The sequence below is a fragment of the Dama dama genome, chromosome 8, assembly GCF_033118175.1.
Source record: "Dama dama isolate Ldn47 chromosome 8, ASM3311817v1, whole genome shotgun sequence".
Lineage (NCBI taxonomy): Eukaryota > Metazoa > Chordata > Mammalia > Artiodactyla > Cervidae > Dama > Dama dama.
Window position 1 is genome coordinate 49780345 of NC_083688.1, and position 21128 is coordinate 49801472.

The 21128-nt window shown below is 37.3% G+C and overlaps 1 protein-coding gene across 5 annotated transcripts in view; it reads right to left on the minus strand.

Annotated features, from left to right (window-relative positions):
- Window positions 1-21128, minus strand: part of SLC39A10 (solute carrier family 39 member 10) — a 147273-nt gene that overhangs the window by 71612 nt on the left and 54533 nt on the right. For 2 of the 5 annotated variants that reach the window (XM_061149105.1, XM_061149107.1), the window contains one exon: window positions 4353-4399. The exons of the other annotated variants lie outside the window; for them this stretch is intronic. The gene's annotated coding sequence lies outside the window, so the exon portion shown is untranslated. The remainder of the gene's footprint in view (window positions 1-4352; window positions 4400-21128) is intronic. 5 annotated transcript variants of the gene reach the window in all.

The following is a 21128-nucleotide window of genomic DNA, read 5'->3' on the forward strand; positions in this document are numbered from 1 at the left end:
ATTAACAGTAAGTCACCATGTAAATATTTTTAAAAGCAAGTTCATTTGTGTAACAAGTTAAATTAATAAAGTCATTTTTAAATTCATTTAAAAATGTCATCATATGAGAGCAAATTTCAAATCTTGTCTAGGGCTTCCAAGATAATTAATAATGGGACCCATTTCACTAATGACATTTATGAAAATAGTCAAATACACCTTTTAAAGCCAAGATACACTTGGTTTATCTTAACAAATATTGCTTACCTTTATTAAGAATCTGACAGCAAGAAAGCAACAAAATTCTAAATATTCGGGAAGTCAGCAAATGAATTGTCAAAACAAAAGAAGCTTGTAGGGATTTCTGAATTTTTCTTGCACTGTTTCTAAGTAAAGCTCAAATCATATTTTATTTTTATTAGAATAAGCCACTTTTGCATTCTTCATAGAATCCCATAAAATCACCTCTTCTTACCAGCATACATCTTTACAAGTTTTTGAAACTTCCTAATACTTTGTGAGGAGTGATTCTGGCAATACTCAGTAGTTAGCAACCTACTGTGCTTAACCTTTTCCTTGTAAATCTCACTTATAGCCTCAAATGATTTCATCACATTCAAGTTTCATTCCAGTTACAATGATGGTTGCTTTCTCTAAGCAGTTAGATTTCAGTTTTTCTTCCCACCCTAAACACATGAAGGTGTATGGTTTAAAATGTGCCAGGTGCCATTTTAAGTACTGTGAATATGGTAACTAATTTTATTCCTATGACAGCCCTGCAAGGTAGATATTATTATGCCCATTTCATAGATAAAGAGAACTGAGGTAGTTAGCAAGGGGCTGGAGCCACAAATCCAATCCAGACAGTCTGGCTCTGGAGATTATGTTCTTAATCCTTACATTACTTTATTCTTATCTAGATACTATGTGTAGGTCCCAATTTTTCTGAGAATATCTTCATACTTTCTCTGCAAAATTTGGTAATTAAAAAAAAAAAATAGTAGAACCATAAAGTGGTAGCTTTCCAGGCTGTCAATGTAACAGGTCAATGAAAATTGTAAATGGAATAGAGAGTAAAAACATTTAAAGATACATATCATGTGAACATTTGATTTATCTTTGAGCTTGACTAGCTTGAATCAATTCCAAGGGAGATTATTCCAGTCTCTTAAATTAAAATGTTAATTAGCCAATTTGGTTATACATTTAGATGAAAGCTTTCCCCTCTTTATGGTGACTTGATGTAATTGTTCAAGTATTTATTTATGCTAGTTAAGTCATTAAAAATTAGGCAGAATCAGGTGTATGTTAATGACTTTGATCACAGTCATATATACATGAGCTATTAATGTGGTAATCAATGTAGAATTGGTCAAGTGCAGGCAAATATATCCCAGCAGATTTAAACTAAAATTCAGTTAGGAGATTAAAGGTTCATTTCAGTCCTTGGATTTAGATGACTCTACCTCCTCTGAAGTCTACCTTGGGGAAAAAAGGCAAATTTTAAGGGATGAAACTATTTATAGGTAAAAGTTTGTGCTCCTTTGATGTGCAGGCCACTACATAGCTGGAAAATGAGGCAAAGAAAATATGATTCTTTACCTAAAGTTGCTTACAGTCCAGTCAGGGAGGTAATTGAAAAGACAATTATGGTACAGTGATAAGGGCTGTGTTCGCAATAATATGGGTTGCTATGGCTGCAAAAATGCTAATGGCACTCCCAGCTTTATACAAGTCCCAGACCAAATCCCCTTCACTCACACTCACTCTGCCTCATTGGAGGCACAATTCTTCATGAGGATTCTGCATGAAGAATACCAAAATCACGTGTCTCCTGTTCCACCTTATGCGTGGGGTGTTTCCGGAGAGACCAGGAATGTGTGCTCTGAGGAAAACCTTTTATGTTCTTAGGGTGGAGAGAGTCCACAACAAACATACATTATCTTTACAGAGACTCACGTGTGTGCATTAGTCTTTACTTGAACTTTCTAGAATTTACATCAAACAGTGACTACTTTTGAGTATGATTTTAGCATGAGCCTCTCGCTGTATGTTTCCCAGTTCTTTACATTTTCTAAGATACCTGATTCGTGAGCAATGTTAGAAATGTAAGTAGAATGTATCTGACCATTCCAGGTGATACTGGTTGCAAAATAACCAAACTCTGTAGCATAGATATTTGGGATTTTTCCTCCATACCTTTTTATTAAGGTGTTTTATTATTTATTATTCATATATTTATTATTCTAGGAAGCACATTTGGGAAATATTTGCACCTTTGCTATCATCAAAGAGAAATGTTATAAATCACCTGTATTGTCTTCCATGGCCTAACTTTCCTTTTACAATTGTATAGGCATAAGGGAGTAGGAAATAGAAATTAGGTATCATAAAAATTTCCAACTTGCTTTGCTCTATGAAATCCCTGGAGAACTAGCGAGTCTTCAAAGACTAGATGAAACCCTACATCCTAGACAGTGGCTCCTCCAAATTAGGTACTAGATCCAACATGTAACTGTGTCCACTGAAACTTTTAATAAAGGTTGAAAGAAAAGGTTAGAAAGCCTATGTTTGGAAATACGTGTGTGTGACATTAAATTGGTTCAGAGAGCTTGATTGCCTGTGTCAGGCCAGATGGTATTTGTGCTTGTGAAATGAGGCCCAAGTTGGAAAACTGTACCATCCCTTGGGCTTCCCTGGAGGCTCAGCAATAAAGGATTCCCCTGCAATGCAGGAGCCGCACGAAACACAAGTTTGATTTCTGAGTGAGAAAGATCCCCTGGAGGAGGGCATAGCAACCCACTCCAATATTCTTGCCTGGAGAATCCCCATGGGCAGAGGAGCTTGGCAGGCTATAGTCCATAGGGTTGCAAAGAGTCAGACACAACTAAAGTGACTTAGCATGCATGCACCCAGTCATCACTTAGACAATAATCTCTTTGCAGTTATGTTCCTAATTTAGTATCTGTCAAAGACTGTCTTTGAAGCATTTCAAATCTTCTTATCTAGAAGCTACACTGAGCCAAGATACTAAATAATGAAATACTAAATGATAATTATTAATCATAATCATAACAAGCAGTTACAGTATAAGGTTTACTATGTGTTGACACTAATGTTCCAAAGTTACATTATTGATGGTCAACAAACAAATAATAAATATGGGAAAAAGTATTCTTAAACCCATTCCCATATTTTGCATGGGTAAAAAAAATAAAAAAGACTGGCTTGGTCAAAAGTTGCTTTGGTCAGTAATTTGAAGCCTAGTTAGACTTTAATATTCTTTTTATAGATATGGGTAGGAGATTTAGGTAGACTAATAATTATTAATTCATATGAGACATTAGCTGAAAACACATTAGGGAATCATGTGTTTTTTGGGCTTCCCTGGTGGCACAGCAGTAAAGAACCTGCGGGCCAAGGCAGGAGATACAGGTTTGATCCCCGGGTCTGGAAGATCCCCTGGAGAAGGAAATGACAACCCACTGCAGTGCTCTTGCCTGGGAAATCCCATGGACAGAGGAGCCTGGTGGGCTACAGTCCATGTGCAACAACAACATGTGTTTTCTGGCCTTTATGCTGCCAGCAGGACCAGCTATAAAGCTTTCTAGGGCCCAGTGAGAAATGAAAATGTGGGACCCCTTGATCATAAGTATTAAGAATTTCAAGATAACAACAACAGAGCAATATACCAAGCACAGACCCTCCTGAGCACGGGGTCCCATGTGACTGTACCGGCTGCATGGCTGAGATGAAGCCAGCCCTGACTGGCCATTAACACTTTAGTGAATTACCTAAAAAAAAAATTCTTCCCAAGGACAAAAAAAAAATCCTTGAGAATAAATTTATTTATAAAAAGGTAGTCAATAAATTAATCAAAATCTTTATAGATTTTATAAACTCTTTACATGATATGGCAAGTTACTGAGAAGATAACCCCTTAGAAGGTATGGGTCATGTGACATTTTTGTTTTGCTGAGACTGTTGAAGTTATAACCAAAGAAGTATATTCAACATATAGCATTTCAACAAAACTCTTAATACTCCTACTTATATTTCATTTGAATATTTATACTTTCTAGCATTCCATACTGAAAGCAAAGGGCATTGTTAAGTATTTACTACATTTGTGCAATATTTAAACTGCTAAATTTAAATAACACTTTAACAGCATTGTTAATGGAAAAGTTTGGTGATTATTATCAGTCAGTTCTAGATTAAACTGGTAATGGGAATGGTGTTAAGAGTTAGAGAGGATGTGTAACAGCTAACCCCAAATTACTATAACAATGAAGTTCTGGTGAGCTTGTCTTAATTGGTGTCAGGTGAATTGACTTGTGGACTAACCATGAATAAGAATGACAGAATCTTACCAGTTTGGGGCTGATGAGGCAAGTTCTGCCAGTGAAACACAATTGACCTGTAGAGGACAGGTAAGAAGGAGACTGAGAAATTCAGGTTCAAGTTTCTGGTTTCTTCTCCTTTCTTGTCTCCCTCATCCAACCCCAACCTACAAAAGTTGGCACTTCTTTCAAACCATTAATAATTATTCTGCAAAATGATTTATCCATTCCAACAATTAGTATAAGAGGTGACAGAATGACCAAATATTATTTCATTGACTTTATAAGCAAAATAATATTATTTAATAACTATCTTCTATGAAGGACGAATGGAGATTTTACAGTATCAAATCAATCCACACAACAGAAATGAAACAAGGGCATGTATTTCAGAAGAAGAGCATGTATTTCTTATTATTTTCTGAGTAAACAATGGATATTTATATATTCTCACTTCTCTTTCCTTCCTTTCATAGCCAATATTCTTAAAAAGGTGTTTTTTTGTTTGTTTTTTTTTTCCCAAGCAAACTCATTCAGCCCACTTTCTCAACTAACCTACTGAAACTGAGCTTTCACTACTATTAGTTTGGGGCTGATTACCCAATAAGGTTACCCAAATGCCACCTTAGTTACTCACTCTAGTGCTCACTCTTAACGGTATTGTTTCATTTCTCTGCTCCTTTTCAGGCAGTTTAAACCCTTCCTCCTTCAAATACTCAGGAAATTTGATGGATCTGATGATAGGTGAAGAAGACTTGCCCAGGACACAGCATGATAAGTAACCAGCGGGGTGGCACCTTTCTACCAGACTGATGGCCCAACAAGTCAGAAACCTGCCTAGTTGTCCCACCACCAGCTTTGTTCCCCTTCAGGTAGGAATCCTCCCCACTCGTGTTAACAGAAGACAGCACTCTTCTGATAGTTTATCAACTTGCTAGTGACTCCTTTCCTATTTTCTTCATGATTTTTTGTTCTCTAAACTCCCACACATGTAGGCAGTTTCTCCTGGGTCCTCTTATTTATCATTCTACACCAGTGTTTGTGAAGGAGAGTTCTAAGGATGACTTGTATCAGCATCAGAGACTATAAGGATTCTTATGAAAAGTGCAATTTATCACCCTTACCCTAGTGAACCAGCATCTTGGGGATGAAACTAAAAAATCTGAATGTAAAAATCACCTCTCAGGTAATTCTTACTAAAAAAATCAGGATTGAGAATTACTGTTTTACCCACTCAACCTGGATTGTTTTATCCAATCCCGTGGCTTCAGTTACTATCTATATGTTGATGACATCTGTCTCCTTGTTTTCAGATATAAAAATTCCACTTGATATCTCTCAGGCAATTCTAATTTAAGATGTCCCAAACTGAACACAGTGCCTCCCAGTCCTGCAATTCTTCTCTTGTTTCCCTGTAGTTTTCAAAATGGTTCTACTTCATTCCCAGAGGTGGGGGGAAAGTAGAAGTGAAATAGTCATTCTTGCCTCCTCTCTCAATTCATTCTCTCCTTACGACATTTTTTCTTGGCCTCATCATGAGACATGTGGGATCTTAGTCCCCCAACCGGGGATAGAACCCACGCTGCCTGCATTGGAAGGTGGGGTCTCAACCACTGGACCACCAGAGAAATCCTCCTTATGACTCTTGACCCCTACTTCTCAGTACACCCAAGTCACTCCCCTAGAACTAGACTAGTAGCCTAAAACTAGTTCGCATCTTTTCAAGCCCACCTCCGATCCATCCTCCACAGTGAAAATGGGAATCATCACCAACTCAATCAGACCACTCCCATGCAAAAACTTTTCAAAGCCTCACAACACCCTTTCACATTATCTCTGAGGATTTATCTGTTACTTCACTCTAAAACTATACTGTCCAACACAGTAGCCCCTAGCCACATGTGACTACTGAGCAATTGAAATGTGGTTAGTCCAAACTGAAAAGTGCTTTAAGTATAATTCACCTATTAGATTTCTCAAACATTGTACCAGGGGAGGAGCCAAGATGGCGGAGGAGTAGGACGGGGAGACCACTTTCTCTCCTACAAATTCATCAAAAGAATATCTGAACGCAGAGCAAACTTCACAAAACAACTTCTGATCGCTAGCTGAGGTCATCAGGCGCCCAGAAAAGCAGCCCATTGTCTTCAAAAGGAGTGCTGTGTAGTTGGAGAAGTCCTGAGACTACAGGAAGAATAAAACTGAAATCCAGAGGCAGGAGACTTAAGCCCAAAACCTGAGAACACCAGAAAACTCCTGACTACATGGAACTTTAAGTAATAAGTGACCATCCAAAAGCCTCCATACCTACACTGAAACCAACCACCACCCAAGAGCCAATAAGTTTTAGAGCAAGACATACCAAGCAAATTCTCCAGCAACGCAGGAACATAGCCCTAAACGTCAACATACAGGCTGCCCAAGGTGACACCTAACACATAGACCCATCTCAAAACTCATTACTGAGCACTCCATTGCTCTCCAAAGAGAAGAAATCAAGTTCCACGCACCAAAACACCGACGCAAACTTTCCTAACCAGGAAACCTTGACAAGCGAATCGTCTAACCCCACCCACTGGGAAAAACCTCCACAATAAAAAGGAACCACAGACCTCCAGAATACAAAAAGCCCAGTCCAGACACAGCAATCTAAACAAGATGAAAAGGCAGAGAAATACCCAACAGGTAAAGGAACATGAAAAATGCCCACCAAGTCAAACAAAAGAGGAGGAGATAGGGAATCTACCTGAAAAAGAATTTAGAATAATGATAATAAAAATGATCCAAAATCTTGAAAACAAAATGGAGTTACAGATAAATAGCCTGGAGACAAAGATTGAAAAGATGCAAGAAATGTTTAATAAAGACCTAGAAGAAATAAAAAAGAGTCAATTAAAAATGAATAATGCAATGAATGAGATAAAAAACACTCTGGAGGGAACCAAGAGTAGAATAACGGAGACAGAAGATAGGATAAGTGAGGTAGAAGATAAAATGGTGGAAATAAATGAAACAGAGAGGAAAAAAGAAAAAAGGATCAAAAGAAATGAGGACAACCTCAGGGACCTCTGGGACAATGTGAAACGCCCCAACATTCGAATCATAGGAATCCCAGAAGAAGAAGACAAAAAGAAAGGCCATGAGAAAATACTCGAGGAGATAATAGCTGAAAACTTCCCCAAAATGGGGAAGGAAATAGTCACACAGATCCAAGAAACCCAGAGAGTCCCAAACAGGATAAACCCAAGGCGAAACACCCCAAGACACATATTAATCAAATTAACAAAGGTCAAACACAAAGAACAAATATTAAAAGCAGCAAGGGAGAAACAACAAATAACACACAAAGGGATTCCCATAAGGATAACAGATGATCTATCAATAGAAACCCTCCAGGCCAGAAGGGAATGGCAAGACATACTGAAAGCAATGAAAGAGAATAACCTACAACCTAGATTACTGTATCCAGCAAGGATCTCATTCAGATATGGAGAATTCAAAAGCTCTACAGACAAGCAAAAGCTGAGAGAATTCAGCACCACCAAAGCAGCTCTTCAACAAATGCTAAAGGATCTTCCCTAGATAGGAAATGCAGAAAGGTTGTATAAACGTGAACCCCAAACAACAAAGTAAATGGCAACGGGACCACACCTATCAATAATTACCTTAAATGTAAATGGGTTGAATGCCCCAACCAAAAGACAAAGATTGGCTGAATGGATACAAAAACAAGACCCCTATATATGCTGTCTACAAGAGACCCACGTCAAAGCAAGAGACACATACAGACTAAAAGTGAAGGGCTGGAAAAAAATATTTCATGCAAACGGAGACCAAAAGAAAGCAGGAGTCGCAATACTCATATCAGATAAAATAGACTTTCAAATAAAGGCTGTGAAAAGAGACAAAGAAGGACACTACATAATGATCAAAGGATCAATGCAAGAAGAAGATATAACAATTATAAATATATATGCACCCAACATAGGAGCACCGCAATATTAAGGCAAATGCTAACGAGTATGAAAGAGGAAATTAACAGTAACACAATAATAGTGGGAGACTTTAATACCTGACTCACACTTATGGATAGATCAACTAAACAGAAAATTAACAAGGAAACACAAACCTTGAATGACACAATGGACCAGCTAGACCTGATTGATATCTATAGGACATTTCACCCCAAAACAATCAACTTCACCTTTTTCTCAAGTGCATACGGAAGCTCCTCCAGAATAGATCACATCCTGGGCCATAAATCTGGTCTTGGAAAATTCAAAAAACTTGAAATCATTCCAGTCATCTTTTCTGACCACAGTGCAGTAAGATTAGATCTCAATTACAGGAAAAAAATTGTTAAAACTTCAAACATATGGAGGCTAAATAACACACTTCTGAATAACCAACAAATCATAGAAGAAATCAAAAAAGAAATCAAAATATGCATAGAAATGAATGAAAATGAAAACACAACAACCCAAAACCTATGGGACACTGTAAAAGCAGTGCTAAGGGGAAGGTTCATAGCATTACAGGCTCACATCAAGAAACAAGAAAAAAGCCAAATAAATAACCTAACTCTACACCTAAAGCAATTAGAGAAGGAAGAAATGAAGAACCCCAGGGTTAGCAGAAGGAAAGAAATTTAAAAATCAGGGCAGAAATAAATGCAAAAGAAACTAAAGAGACCATAGCAAAAATCAACAAAGCTAAAAGCTGGTTTTTTGAAAAAATAAACAAAATTGACAAACCATTAGCAAGACTCATTAAGAAGCAAAGAGAGAAGAACCAAATTAACAAAATTAGAAATGAAAATGGAGAGATCACAACAGACAACACTGAAATACAAAGGATCATAAGAGACTACTACCAGCAGCTCTATGCCAATAAAATGGACAACTTGGAAGAAATGGACAAATTCTTAGAAAAGTATAACCTTCCAAAACTGAACCAGGAAGAAATAGAAGATCTTAACAGACCCATCACAAGCAAGGAAATCGAACCTGTAATCAAAAATCTTCCAGCAAACAAAAGCCCAGGACCAGATGGCTTCATAGCTGAATTCTACCAAAAATTTAGAGAAGAGCTAACACCTATCTTACTTAAACTCTTCCAGAAAATTGCAGAGGAAGGTAAACTTCCAAACTCATTCTATGAGGCCACCATCACCCTAATTCCAAAACCAGACAAAGATGCCACAAAAAAAGAAAACTACAGGCCAATATCACTGATGAACATAGATGCAAAAATCCTTAACAAAATTCTAGCAAACAGAATCCAACAACATATTAAAAAAATCATACACCATGACCAAGTGGGCTTTATCCCAGGAATGCAAGGATTCTTTAATGTCCGCAAATCAATCAATGTAATACACCACATTGACAAATTGAAAGATAAAAACCATATGATTATTTCAATAGATGCAGAGAAAGCCTTTGACAAAATTCAACACCCATTCATGATTAAAACTCTCCAGAAAGCAGGAATAGAAGGAACATACCTCAACATAATAAAAGCTATATATGACAAGCCCACAGCAAGTATCACCCTCAATGGTGAAAAATTGAAAGCATTTCCCCTGAAATCAGGAACAAGACAAGGGTGCCCACTCTCACCACTACTATTCAACATAGTGTTGGAAGTTTTGGCCACAGCAATCAGAGCAGAAAAAGAAGTAAAAGGAATCCAGATAGGAAAAGAAGAAGTGAAACTCTCGCTGTTTGCAGATGACATGATCCTCTACATAGAAAACCCTAAAGACTCTTCCAGAAAATTACTAGAGCTAATCAATGAATATAGTAAAGTTGCAGGATATAAAATTAACACACAAAAATCCCTTGCATTCCTATATACTAACAATGAAAAAACAGAAAGAGAAATTAAGGAAACAATACCATTCACCATTGCAAGAAAAAGAATAAAATACTTAGGAATATATCTACCTAAAGAAACAAAAGACCTATACATAGAAAACTATAAAACACTGATGAAAATCAAAGAGGACACAAACATGGAGAAACATACCATGCTCATGGATTGGAAGAATCAATATTGTCAAAATGGCTATGCTACCCAAAGCAATCTATAGATTCAATGCAATCCCTATCAAGCTACCAACGGTATTTTTCAGTATTATTAGAACATTTTCGGTATTATTAGAACAAATAATTTCACAATTTGTATGGAAATACAAAAAACCTCGAATAGCCAAAGTAATCTCGAGAAAGAAGAATGGAACTGGAGGAATCAACCTGCCTGACTTCAGACTCTACTACAAAGCCACAGTCATCAAGACAGTATGGTACTGACACAAAGACAGAAATATAGATCAATGGAACAGAATAGAAAGCCCAGAGATAAATCCACGAACTTATGGACACCTTATCTTCGACAAAGGAGGCAAGGATATACAATGGAAAAAAGACAACCTCTTTAACAATTGGTGCTGGGAAAACTGGTCAACCACTTGTAAAAGAATGAAACTAGAACACTTTCTAACACCATACACAAAAATAAACTCAAAATGGATTAAAGATCTAAATGTCAGACCAGAAACTATAAAACTCCTAGAGGAGAACATAGGCAAAACACTCTCCAACATAAATCACAGCAAGATCCTCTATGACCCACCTCCTAGAATATTGGAAATAAAAGCAAAACTAAGCAAATGGGACCTAATGAAACTTAAAAGCTTTTGCACAACAAAGGAAACTATAAGCAAGGTGAAAGACAGCCCTCAGATTGGGAGAAAATAATAGCAAATGAAGAAACAGACAAAGGATTAATCTCAAAAATATACAAGCAACTCCTGCAGCTCAATTCCAGAAAAATAAATGACCCAATCAAAAAATGGGCCAAAGAACTAAATAGACATTTCTCCAAAGAAGACATACAGATGGCTAACAAACACATGAAAAGATGCTCAACATCACTCATTATCAGAGAAATGCAAATCAAAACCACAATGAGGTACCATTACACGCCAGTCAGGATGGCTGCTATCCAAAAGTCTACAAGCAATAAATGCTGGAGAGGGTGTGGAGAAAATGGAACCCTCTTACACTGTTGGTGGGAATGCAAACTAGTACAGCCACGATGGAGAACAGTGTGGAGATTTCTTAAAAAACTGGAAATAGAACTGCCATATGACCTAGCAATCCCACTTCTGGGCATACACACTGAGGAAACCAGGTCTGAAAGAGACACATGCACCCCAATGTTCATCGCAGCACTGTTTATAATAGCCAGGACATGGAAGCAACCTAGATGCCCATCAGCAGATGAATGGATAAGGAAGCTGTGGTACATATACACCATGGAATATTACTCAGCCGTTAAAAAGAATCCATTTGAACCAATTCTAATGAGATGGATGAAACTGGAGCCCATTATACAGAGTGAAGTAAGCCAGAAAGATAAAGAACATTACAGCATACTAACACATATATATGGAATTTAGAAAGATGGTAACGACAACCCTATATGCAAAACAGAAAAAGAGACACAGAAGTACAGAACAGACTTTTGAACTCTGTGGGAGAAGGTGAGGGTGGAATGTTGCAAAAGAACAGCATGTATATTATCTATGGTGAAACAGGTCACCAGCCCAGGTGGGATGCATGAGACAAGTGCTCGAGCCTGGTGCACTGGGAAGACCCAGAGGAATTGGGTGGAGAGGGAGGTGGGAGGGGGGATCGGGATGGGGAATACATGTAAATCTATTGCTGATTCATATCAATGTATGACAAAACCCACTGAAAAAATAAATAAATAAATTAATTAATTAAAAAAAAAAAAGAAGAAGAATAAGAAAAAAAAAAAAAAAAACATTGTACCAAAAAAAAAGTAAAAATGTGTCATTGATATTTTTCCATATTGGTTACATTGCTGAGACCATATGATTTTTAAAATATCGGGCTAAATAAAATATTATTAAAATTTTTTACCTGATTCTTTTTATTTTCTTAATGTGACTTCTAAAAATGTTAAAATCACATAGGTGCTTTACATTATACTTCTAGAACTCTATAATCCAGCCAAACTGAAAAACTTGTTACTCCCTCAAAAGTTATACTTTTCCTTGCTTAAACTGTCCCCTCTGCTCTGCACCCCTTTCCCTTCCTTCATCTGATTACCTCCTACTTGTCCTTCAGCAATGTACACACACACATGAAATTCCCTGCCCCTTCTCCTTCCCAAACCAATTCTGGGTGAGCTGTGCTTCCTACACGCTTGTACAAACAGCTCGTAAGTTGCAGTGTACGGCACCTGTGGTTTCCTTGTCTACCCCAGTCTTTGTCTCCTATGCGCTCCAATTGCTTGTCAGCAGGACTGTGGCTTGTTCAACAAGGTATCCTCAGTTTCTAGCACATTGCTTGGTTCAAAGGAGATATGGAGTAAATACTAGTGGAATGGCTGTAGAAAATGATTTCCATGAAACATGGCTAATAGTATGTAGGGGAGGAGTAATAGGCTAATACTACTATCTTCATCCCTAATTGTCCACACACCCTATCAAACAGCATCCCCAAGCCTCTCTTGACCCTAGTAAAATTTTTAAATGTCATCATTTAATTCAAATGATTAGAGAACAAAATGAACACAACTTTTGTCTTCTAAATATTTTTAAACTGCTTTACTGCTAGATGTTCATTGTGAGAAAAATTACCTGTTCATTGGAAAACATTTTTATACCATTTCTGAAGATCAAGTCTTTGCAGGAATTTAAATAAGACCTAAAATCAAATCATTTTTTCTCTGTAATCTTGCACTGCTGGCATTCACAGAGAAGTTTTGAATACATCAAAAATTCTGGCATACTCACATTATAATTAACATTTACCACATTACTCTCTGTTAACAGGGAAAGTTAACAGACAGCAAATATAAAAGTTATACAGTCCATGGAATTCTCTAGGCCAGAATACTGGAGTGGGTAGCCTTTCCCTTCTCCAGGGGATCTTCCCAACCCAGGGATCGAACCCAGGTCTTCCACATTGCAGGTGGGTTATTTACCAGCTGAGTCACAAGGGAAGGCTCTAAATATAAAAGCAGCAAGAACAGACCATAACTATTTTCTCAGTCTCATTGGATACAAATTTTAAGTGACTCCTCAGTGTTCATCCAATTAGATCACCATGGGTTTTGTTTTGTTTTGTTTAAAGCTTTGAGATTTTTCATGCCTGTGTTCACCATGCTGATGAAATGGCTAACTCAAGTCACTACTGACCTGGACTGTGTAAAAGAGACACAGGGGTCACTGAAAGAGATCCTAATGGCCAAGGCTGGAGCAATTTGAACAACAAAATAAATACAGTTTTAGATTACATGTAAAAATATGAAATAAATATCCAGGAATCCATATGGAGATAAGTAGATAATTAAATAAATTTTAAACTGAGGGAGAATAAACAAATATCTCATGTAAAATAATTGCAAGTTATTTATATGATCCTCTGTTTTCAAGAAGGGTTATGCATAATGACTTCCTTTTAAAGAGGACAGTATGAAGAGAAGCTGGGAGAGTAGCTTTATAGCAGGGAAATCTAACAAACACTAACACAGTGATCCAAAACACCAACACTGATAAATCATGCTGATAGTATGTTTGAAAGAATGTGATTAAAATGGCACTTTCCCGGGACTTTCCAAACAGTCCAGTGGTTAAGACTTCAAGGCAGGGGGTGCGGGTTCAATCCCTAGGCTAGGGAAGTAAGATCTCACATGCCACACAGGGCAACCAATAAATAAATAAATAAAATAGCGCATTCCCTCTGTGATCTTCCTTCCTAAAAAACCCCATAACCCCAGCCAAAATCATGAGAAAAACATAGGACCATTTTACAAAATACCTAGCCAATATTCCTGAAAACTGTTATTATCATCAAAAACATGGAAAATATGAGAAACTGTCAAAACCAAGAGGAACCTAAGAAGATTTGATGACTATAATGTGATAACCTGGGTGGGATTCTGAAACAACAACAACAACAACAAAAAAGGCATTGGATAAAAACTAAGGAAATCTGCATAAACTATGGACTTTAGTTAATAATAGTGCGTCAATTCTGGTTCATCAGTTGCAGCAAATAGGTCATCATACCAAAGTAAGATGTTAATAGGAAAAGCTAGATGTTGGCTATGTAAGAACTCCCTGTAGTATCTACTACTTTTCTATGTATCTAAAAGTATTAAAAACAGATGTTTTAAAAGTCATCATCTATTTGTTACTTGCCAAATATTGCCTTTTCATAATCATCCTGTACTGTAGGATAATCACCTTGTGTAAACTCTCTCTTCTTTAGCCTCTTCACTAATACGTCTCTTTATTCTCTTCCTGAATAGCACTCTTTTCCAGTCTTTAATACTGGATTATTCTTCCCATTTCCTGACATTTCCTACATCCCATTTCCTGACATTTCCTACATTTCTACCTTTGACTGCCTCGTGTTATCACTTTAGCTCTCACGGGGAAAGAAATCTTACCAGTTCCAACAACTTCAACTATGACTTTCGTGATGAACATTCCAAGATCTGTATTCCAAGCCTAATCTCTCTTTTACAAGTCAGACCAGGACGTCCCTGGTGGCACAATGGGTAAGAATCCACCTGTCAGTGCAGGGGGCACATGTTTGGTCCCTGGTCTGGGAAGATCCCCCATACCACGCCGCAAATAAGTGTGTGCCACAACTGCTGAGCCCACGTGTTGCGACTGCTGAAGCCCCATGCGCCTAAAGCCTGTGCTCTGCAACAGGAGAAGCCAACCAGTGAGCAACCCATGTGCCACAACCAGACAGCAGCCCCAGCTGTCTGCAACTAGAGAGAGACAGCACGCAGCAGTGAAAGGCCCAGAGCAGCCAAGAGTGAGTAAAAGTAAATAAATGCATTGTTAAAAAGCCAAACCATACTTCACCTACCTAACAGACTCATCTACCTACTGACTGTCAGGGATATCGAAATAACTATGTTCAAAGAAGAAGCCCTTGTTTTAAACCTTAATTCTGTGACTCGTATTTTGTTCTCAACCACAATTAAGAGAATTATAATTGTCCAGTCACATAATATGGAGAAGGAAATGGCAACCCATTTCAGTATTTTTGCCTGGAAAATACCATGGACAGAGGAGCCTGGCAAGTAATACTCTTCCATGACTGAGCAACTAAACAATAAACAGGTCATGTAATAGGATCCTTGCATATATCTGTGACTGTTTTCTTTACCATAATTTCCTCTCCAATTTCATATGAATACTGTTTAGTTCTGTTTCTACTGCATTGATCTTCCCAGATAATAAGCCCCATGTGGCTCAGACGGTAAAAAGTCTGCCTGTAATGCAGGAGACCCGAGTTCAATTCCTGGGTTGGGACAATCCCTTGGAGAAGGAAATGGCAACCCACTCCAGTAATCTTGCCTAGAAAATCCCATAGATGGAGGAGCCTGGCAGGTACAGTCCATGAAGTCGCAGAGTCAGACACGACTGAGCGACTTCACTTTCACTTTCTATTTCTACTGCATTGATCTTCCCAGATAATTGCCAAGTTAGCAATCAAAATAGCCTTGGCTGACTTGCAGAACCTAGAGGTGAGTCCATGGACAGCTGAGATCGCCAGTGCTGTTATGAGACAGTGATATGAGATATTATTGTGTTATGTTCCCTGGGAAAGAAAGAAACATCCCCAGCTTCGAACCAAAGGACACCATTGCTTTTGAGAGCCAGACCAGAGACTCAGGCTGATCCCCAATGGACATGAAAGGCAACTAACCATCTCTATTTTCTGTGCGCAGCTTTTGAAGAAAGAGTTCCCCTAGAATCTGGCAGTCCAGGAGTACTGCAGTATGAGGTCCCTGTCCCTGAGACCTGAGACCCTTTTGCCAACATTTCCCAAAGACAAGTCATAGTTTGTGGATGGCACTGGAAAAATTCTCCTTCAGTTTCAAGTGTAGCCAGATCACTGATCTCTAATGAAGCCATTAACCATCCTGTCAATAGAATCCAGATTTTATTGAGACAACATAAAATCATCTACCAGGGCCCAAATGGTAAAACCCTGGACTAAACCAGGTGGTTTTCAAATTTTGGTGTTTCAGTAACTTTTTATACTCTTAAAAGTACCGAAGATTTCAACATAATTTGTTTACATGAGTCATATCTATCAATATTTACCAGTTTAGAAACTAAAAGTTAAAAACCTTAAAGACATTAATTATAAAATAAAAATAATAAACCTGTTACATATTAATATAACTGATATTTTGGGGAAAATATATTTTTTCAAGATAAAAAATTGAGAAATCTGGCTTATAGGAAAAGTAGATTCTCATATCTGCTTCTGCATTCACTCTGTTGTTTGGTTGCAGTGCATTAAGAAAATCCAGCTTCATACAAATAAATAGTTGAAAAAAGTATTTTAATAGCCTCTTCAGATAATTTTGGATATTCTTTGATACTACACCCAAACTCAAAAAGTGGTTGTTCCTCAAAGGTTAGTTACAACACAGAATCTGAAACAGATCAATAAAATTTTATGCTCAGTTACCCTTAAATCTTTTAGTCTGTTTTGGTCTTTGAATCACACATGAGTGATTTTATGACATGCATTGATCATTGGGAAAATACTGATCTACTGAGTTATGAAGATCTTTTGAATGCTGACATATTTCATCACATCAATATCATATTGAATGCTGACATATTTCATCATATCAAAAAATCATTTCTGTTAATACTATCACCAATATCATTAGAAAATATATTTAAGTACCAGGAAGCTGTCAAGTCCACAGTGGTGGATATGAGTTATCCAGCATCCTAATTTTCACCTGAAAGCTTGAATTTTATCATTTGCAACAAATACTGTCAGTTAGTTGTTTTCCTTGAAGTGACAGGCTCACTTTGTTCATTTTCAAGAAAAATGTCAGCAAAACACCCATGTCTGAATAACCATACTTTGTCAGTCTTTCAGGTTTTTTTTTTTTTAAGCGTTCCATGAAAAAAGCAGCCATTTTAGCTCACAACTTAAATCATACAATATGAGACTGAAATAACAAAAGCACTTCAGTATGGACCAGAAAACAACGAACTTGATGAGCGAGCCTGGCAGTAAAGAGCACAATGACCACAGTACATTTTGATATCACAGGCACTAATTTGTGGTAAGCAACTGGGAGTATTACCCACCATTGCTGTTCTCCACTATCAGTGGGTGAAAAAGGCAGGAAACATCTTAGCGTTTATTAGGGAAACCAATTTTCACCTTGTGAACTTCCCGAAAGAATCACAGGGCCCTCAGGTTTCATAAAACACTGCTGACTTAAGTCAATGTGATAGTCCATTTCATTTACCAATACGTTCTGGAGTAGGTATGTGATATAATTCTGGTCAATAAGCCAAAGGTGCCTCTGAGATAGGTTTTTCCTTCCAGTAAGACACGTGGAAGTAGAAATTTCCTCTTTCTGCCTGAAGACTTTTTATCTACATGGGAAATCTAGCAATAATCTGCTCACAAGGACAAACAACACACTGAATTTGGAAAATGGAAAGATGGAAAACATCTGGGCAAAGTGATGTTATTGTTAAATCACTGAATTATTCAACTTTGTTGAACCTTTTACTATATTCAACTTTTGTCCTATCTCTAGAATTCTTATGTGAAGTCATAATTTCCATTATTGTTTAAATACCTTTTGACAGGTTTTATGTTCCTTAAAGATGAAAGCATCTTTATTCATTCATTCATACTTCCTGTCAACCCATCACTATTCAAAAGACCCCAAACGTTTGGTCACTACAGCTTGATACATTCCAAACTCCCTGAAATGAGCAGCAAAACAAAATTATTACAAGCCATTTAACAATAGCTGAAAGAGACATACCAAGTTGAACAATTTAAATAGTTCACTTCTATGGAGGCAGATCAAATATGAGACAGTGAATTTTAATAAAAACATGAGAACCATTAAAAGGATTAGAATATAACACCAAACTCTGAGGGACTTAAAAAACACTACTTATGAATAACAGAGTAATCGGGATAAGAAAGCAACCAGGCATTCAAAGTCAAAACACTTGGAATCTATCCAAGTATCAAGAAATCAAATGGCACCTGAATTATCATACTAAGTGAAGTAAGTCAGACAGTGAAAGACAAATGTTATATGATATCACTTACGTGTGGCATCTAAAAAAAAGATACAAATGAACTTATTTGCAAAGCAGAAACAGTCTCACAGACTTAGAGAACAAATTTATGGTTATGGGAGTGGGGAGGGCGGAGGGAGGAATAGATTCAGAGTTTGGGATTGACAAGTACACACTGCTATATTTAAAACAGATGACCAATGAGGACCTACTGTATAATATAGGGAATGCTGCTCAATATTGTGTGATAACCTAAATGGGAAAAGAATTTGAAAAAGAATAGATACATGTATATGTATAACTGAATCACTTTGCTAACACAGCATTGTTAATCAACTATGTTCCAGGATAAAATAAAAATTGAAAGGAAAACTGCAGCACTATTTACAATAGCTAGAACATGGAAGCAACCTAGATGTCCTAGATGAATGAATAAAGAAGCTGTGGTACGTACATACAGTGGAATATTACTCGGCCATAAAAAGGAATGCATTTGAGTTAGTTCAAGTTAGGTGGATGAACCTAGAGCCTATCATACAGAGTGAAGTAAGTCAGAAAGAGAAATATGAATATCATATACTGATGCATATATATGGAATCGAGAAAGATGGCAGTGATGAATTTATTTGCAGGGCAGCAATGGAGAAACAGACATAGAGAACAGACCTATGGTCACGGCGGGGAAGAGAGGAGGGGAGAGGCTAAGATGTATGGAGAGAGTAACATGGAAACTTACAATACCATATGTAAAATAGAGAGCCAACGGGAATTTACCGTATGAATCAGGGAACTCAAACAGGGGCCCTGTGGCAATCTGGAAGGGTGGGATGGCGAGGGAAATGGGAGGGAGGTTTGGAGGGAGGGGATATGGATGTACCTATGGCTGACTCTTGTTGATGTTTGACGGAAAACAACAAAATTCTGTAAAGAGATTATCCTTTCATTAAAAAATGAGTAAAGTGGCCAAAGAAAAAAAACCAAATTTCAAATTGTGTAGCAGACAAATAAGGAAGTATTCATTATTCTATGGTAACACAACAAACGTATACCACCAAAATTGAAGATGTATTCATAAGTAAGAGATGTAACGATACATTTTTGAATTGTCAGGTTACCGTAAAGAGCTCTTCTCCAGATAAAACAGACCCATCTTTTGATACCTATATATGGGTTTGAAGATTTCTAACTGAAATTCTTTAACCTTTGAATCTTAGTGTGAGATTCAGAAGGGGAAATACGTCAAAGAAATAAAAGAGAAACAAACTGTCTTCTAGATAGGAAAAATTATTATCACTTTCATTTATTTCTCCTATCTACTTTCCCTCTGTGTGTCAGTGGAAAAGTAGAAATGGCCCACAGCTATTTGTGCCTTGCAAGATCAGAATTCCTGCCTCTGCAAGGAAAATATAGTCTACCATATAAAGAATGGCTTTAGGGAAATAATTATCTCTCTCTGTAAAAGTCAACATTCAATTCCTCTAATGTATTAATATAACAATTCTATAACTAAATGACAGAAAAGATATGTTTTAAACTCAACATTAATTGTATTTGATTTACTTATGTATTTTAGTTTGAACTAGCTCTGGAATGAGATGTTACCATATTAAGATCTACTATTTTAGAAGTTTCAAAAAATAGAGAAGTGTAATCTTTTTATCACCAAATGAAGTAACAGCCTTTGAATGATAAAGTAGCTACAGTAACTTTGCTTTATAAGCATAATTAGTGGTCTTATATATAGTAGCCTTCTGCATTTACTGAAGTTTTCCATCCTGTGTTGTAAATATAATCTAGTTGTTTTATCTTTTATAGCTTATAAACATTGATCACCCTATCCATAAAATTTTGCATTGCTTGTTACCTTAGAATGTAGTAAAATTGGGACTTCTATTGTGGCCCAGTGGTTAAGACTCTGCTGGTTAAGAGCTTCCACAGCAGGGAACACAGGTTTGACCTCTGGAAGTAAGATCCCACATGCCACGCAGCAATGGCCAGAAGAAAAACAAAATGTAGTAAAATTCATCTTGTGACAATATCAGTATTTTCCCATACTCCCACTGGAAAGGACATAGATATTATACATTGGTAAATATTCTTTTTTTTCTTTTTCTAGCAGCACCGCAGGGCATGGGGGAATCTTAGTTCCCCTTCCAGGAACTGAACTCAAGCCCCCTGTGATGAATCCTAACCACTGGACCACCAGGAAATTCCTATACTGGTAAATATTCTTAATCACTCTTTGAGATTTTTTCAAAAGTTTTTTTTCAGAGGTAACTCCAAATCAAAGACCCAGTAAGCATTAGTCCATTTCCGTTCAGTAACATGTTTTTGAACCACCCTGAAACACTAACAGAAGACAAGGTATTAGCAACTTTTAAGTAAATTACAGTTAAATGTTGTTGATGTTCAGTCACTCAGTCATGTCTGACTTTTTCTGACCTCATGGACTGTGGCACACCAGGCTTCCCTATCCTTTACCATCTCCCAGAGTTTGCTCAAACTCATGTCCATTGAGTTGGTGATGTCATCCAACCATCCCATCTTTCGTCATCCCCTTCTCCTCCTGCCTTAAATCTTTCCCAGCATCAGAGTCTTTTCTAATGAGTTGGCTCTTTGCATCAGGTGGCCAAAGTATTGGAGCTTCAGTTTCAGCATCAGTC